This window comes from Coenobita brevimanus, chromosome 53 (genome assembly GCF_032717465.1).
Source record: "Coenobita brevimanus isolate Jiangsu-jjx chromosome 53, ASM3271746v2, whole genome shotgun sequence".
In the NCBI taxonomy this organism is placed as follows: domain Eukaryota; kingdom Metazoa; phylum Arthropoda; class Malacostraca; order Decapoda; family Coenobitidae; genus Coenobita; species Coenobita brevimanus.
Genome location: NC_137006.1, coordinates 15663559 through 15667893, shown reverse-complemented (window position 1 = coordinate 15667893; position 4335 = coordinate 15663559). Strand labels below are relative to the sequence as shown.

The following is a 4335-nucleotide window of genomic DNA, read 5'->3' as shown; positions in this document are numbered from 1 at the left end:
TTCACTTGGTTCACAGACTACACACACATCCAAAGCCACTCCAACGTTACAGTTACACTTACAAGCACTTCTCACCCTACATACAAACTCTACCAGACAGCCTAAACCACTTGGTAGAATACACTGGCTGTATCGTCCCGACTTCGGTCAGGATAGGCCGGTCCTGCAGTGGATACTCAAACGGCTGATGATATATATATATATATATATATATATATATATATATATATATATATATATATATAAAACGGCCATGCCACGTTGAGTACACCGCTTCCCATCCGATCAGCGAAGTTAAGCAACATTGGGTCTGGTTAGTACTTGGATGGGTGACTGCCTGGGAACACCAGATGCTGTTGGCATCCCTACGTGTCAAGTGGGGTTGGTGGAGGATTAGTGCCCCTCCCTGTAAAACAATTAACTCTAAGCCCTTGGCCACCCCGTTTGGGATACATGGCGTCTGGCAATGAATGAATGAAAAAAAAATATATATATATATATATATATATATATATATTGTTACATAGCCTATGATTTCATCATCCTTTGTGTAATTTTAACGCACAGTTACTGCATGTTTGATCACGAGCGTGTTCTGCCTCAGTCCCCCCCTTCTACCGTTATAGTAGAGTAAGTCGTCATTTCTGGAGTTCAGAGCAGGATTTTCATCTCTTTGTCCCCGTGGTTTCATTTGCGCGTCCTTCTTACAAGTTGTATCAGGCTCTGCTGGCCCCTATATAATGAGCTCAATCTCTGCATCATTGCCACTTAGATCTGCTCCTCATTTTGTTCACATCTCTGTCCTCCCCTGTACAGATATTATTATTGTGAGTGCTCAAGAAATCTCCAAACATCTAGCAGCTGTGTGTAATTTGAGTATAACTGTTGTTGCATTTTTTCTTGTACTGTGTAGCATAGGGTTGATTCTTAGGCCTAGTGAGGTCTTTGTGATTAATGTGGGGTTTTATATCAGTCATTTTAAATAATATTTTGTATCTGTAATAATTTATCTTGCATTAACTGAGCATTACCTGGTGTATTTTCATTTATCAGGGCTGACTTAGATAAATTTACTCTTGCTAATTTCGTGTTAATAGAGGCTATTGCAGTTAACCATATATTTAACCTGTTTATTTGCCATTACATTATCCTTATGAGTCCTGAATGTTTTGTTGTTAGTTTGAGCATTAAACTTTAACTTGTAATTTTACCTAACTCTTTTGTTTTGAACCTGGAACTTTACGGGACAGTAGTGATTTTTAGTATTCTCACTTTAAGTGTACATTATCTTTCTCTGTTCCGTAACATAAATTTGGCGACCTCATATCAGGATATTCAGGATATTATCATAAGGATATTGCTTGATATTTAGTGACTGTTACTTATTCATGATGTCTACTATTTCTACTCTTGATGAAGCTAAAGATTTTTTGTCAAATGTGCAAACAGTGTTGGATGTAGAAAACAGAACAAAGAATGAACTTAAGCTTGTTGCTCAACAATTGGGCATTGCAGTTCACTCTCATCATTCTAAAGATCAAATTGTTGACATGATTAATGAAAGCTTGTTTAATGTAACTCCTCCAAATGAGCAAACGCAGATTGAATTAGCTAAGTTACAGCTAGCCCTGCAGGAGGCAAAAGCTAAGGAGGCTGAATTTCAGGCAAATGCTCGTATTCAGGAGGCACAGATACAGGCACAAATTGAACTTGCCAGGATTCAGGCAGACCATGAGTATCGCATGAAACAAGGTGGAACTGGATCATCTAGCTCTGATGATTTTGATGTGGCTAAAAATGTTAAACTTGTCCCTCCTTTTAATGAATCTGATTTAACAAAGTATTTTCAGTTGTTTGAGAGGGTAGCTACAGGTTTTAACTGGCCCAAGGAGTATTGGCCAGTACTCCTTCAAACTGTTCTCACCGGTAAAGCTCAAGTAACTTATGCATCTTTGCCTCAGGATCAGTCTGATAATTATGATGTAGTTAAGAGCTTGATTCTTAAGGCCTATGAGCTTGTTCCTGAAGCCTATAGAGTAAAATTTAAGACAACTTACAAGCAAGATAAGCAATCCCATGTTGAGTATGCAAAAATCAAAGAAGATCTGTTAGAGCAGTGGTTAAATTCTAAGAATGTGGATTCTGATTTTGGTAAATTTAAGCAGATGATTTTGCTGGAGGATTTCAAAAGGTGTATTAGTAAAGATGTAAGCCTATATCTTGATGAGAAAAGAATAGATAATTTGTCTGATGCTGCAGTTTTAGCTGATGAGTATGTTCTCACTCACAAGAGATATTCTAGAGAAAAAGGGAAAGCTGAGAGTAAGTACGTCGCCTCTACTCAGAGTACAGGTAACAGGAAAGAGAATAAAGATGATGTTTCTCAGGAAGTAAATACCAGCTTCACCTCTAGATTTCAGAAAAGTAAATGTACTTATTGTAGTAAGCTTGGTCATACTACGGAGAGATGTTTCAGGAGACAGCGTGATGTGAACAAAGAGGAGTCTTTAAATATTCAGTCAATTGGTCTAGTGTCCACTCTTGAGAGTTCCCAGAATTCTTTAACTGAGTTAACTGAACCTGCTTTGAGGGGTAACTTAAATTCTCATGATGGAGCTCCTCTTTTGAGCAGTAACGTGGGTGACACTCTCAAGAGTTCATGTGCTAATTTCCTGTCTGATGGTTTTGTCAGTCCTCTGGACAGTAATGACAGGAAATCAGTTCAAATATATCGTGATACAGGTGCTTGCCAATCCCTTATGCTGACCAGTGTTCTAGGCTCTAATGTTAATTCCTCTGATGAAACTGTAATCTTACAAGGTGTTGGGAATAATTACTTCTCTGTCCCTCTGTGCAGAGTGAATTTAGAGTCTGGTTTTGTTAATGGTTCCGTTATGGTTGGGTTGGTTGAGACACTCCCAATGTCAGGTGTAACTTTCTTACTTGGAAATGATATTGGTGGAAGTCAAGTGTGTCCAGCTCCTCAGTTGTCTAGTGAGCCAGTGGCTGTGTCCCAGGATTGTGATGTCCCTGATGTGTTCCCTGCATGTGCTGTCACTAGGGCTAAGTCTAAAGTTACTGGTGATTTAGAGGATAATGATGATGATGTTATCCTAGCTGACACTTTTCTTGCTAATTTGGACCACTCACCAGATGAGGCAGTACCCCGTAGTGTTGATAATTTGTCTCGTCAAGAGTTGGTTGAGTTGCAGGTTGCTGACCCTGAGTTGAAAGGTCTAGCTAACTCTGCTTACAGTGAAGAAGAGTCAGCCGGTGCTTCTACTTGTTATTATGTAAAGTCAGGAGTACTTATGAGGAAGTGGAGACCCCCAACAGCATCAGCCGACTGTGAATGGGAGGTTGTACATCAAGTTGTCATCCCTCGTGTTTGTAGGCAGGATATCATTCGAGTGGCTCATGATTCCAGTTTGGCAGGACACCTTGGAGTGAGGAAGACTGTGGCACGCATTTTGAAACACTTCTACTGGCCAGGTATCTTCAGGGATGTTTCCTGGTATTGTAAGTCTTGTCACACCTGTCAAGTTGTGGGGAAGTGTAATCAGACCGAAAAGGTTGCACCTCTAGTTCCCATTCCTCCTTTTGAGGCGCCTTTCACCCGTGTGTTGGTGGATATTGTGGGCCCTCTTCCTAAGACTTCTTCAGGATTTTCTTATGTGTTGACCATGATTGATATGGCTACTCGTTATCCTGAAGCCATTCCACTTAGAAACATCTCAGCAAAGAACGTGGTTAAGGAAATGCTAGGGTTCTTCACAAAGTTTGGTCTGCCCAAGGAGGTACAGTCCGACCGGGGAAGTAATTTCATGTCAAACGTTTTCAAGCAGTCTCTGAAAGAGTTGGGCATCACCCAGATCACGTCTTCAGCTTACCATCCCCAGACCCAAGGAGCGTTGGAGAGATATCATCAAACACTCAAATCGATGCTCAAGAAATACTGTTTGGAACATCAGAAAGACTGGGATAAAGGTCTTCCATTCGTTGTGTTTGCTGCAAGAGAATCTCCAAATGAATCACTGGGCTTCTCACCTTTTGAACTACTGTTTGGCCATGAAGTAAGAGGACCCCTTAAGTTACTCAAGGAATGCTGGCTGTCGGAGGAAGATGACGTCAACCTGCTGGAGTATGTGATGAAGTTCAAAGAACGGCTGTCCACTGCTTTACAGCTGGCGAGAGAGAATTTAGGAGCTGCTCAGGAGAAGATGAAGACTTGGTATGATAAGAAGTCCAGGTTGCGCCACTTTCAGCCAGGAGATCAGGTTTTGATTCTGCTACCAGTTCATGGGCAACCTCTTCAAGCCAAGTTTAGTGGCCCTT

At 40.9% G+C, this 4335-nt stretch overlaps 1 non-coding gene across 1 annotated transcript; it reads left to right on the top strand.

Annotated features, from left to right (window-relative positions):
* The first annotated feature begins 243 nt into the window (after nucleotides 1-243).
* LOC145400905 (5S ribosomal RNA) lies at nucleotides 244-362 on the top strand. The gene has a single exon (XR_013897528.1). It is a non-coding gene; the product is annotated as a 5S ribosomal RNA (ribosomal RNA).
* Nucleotides 363-4335: the final 3973 nt, after the last annotated feature.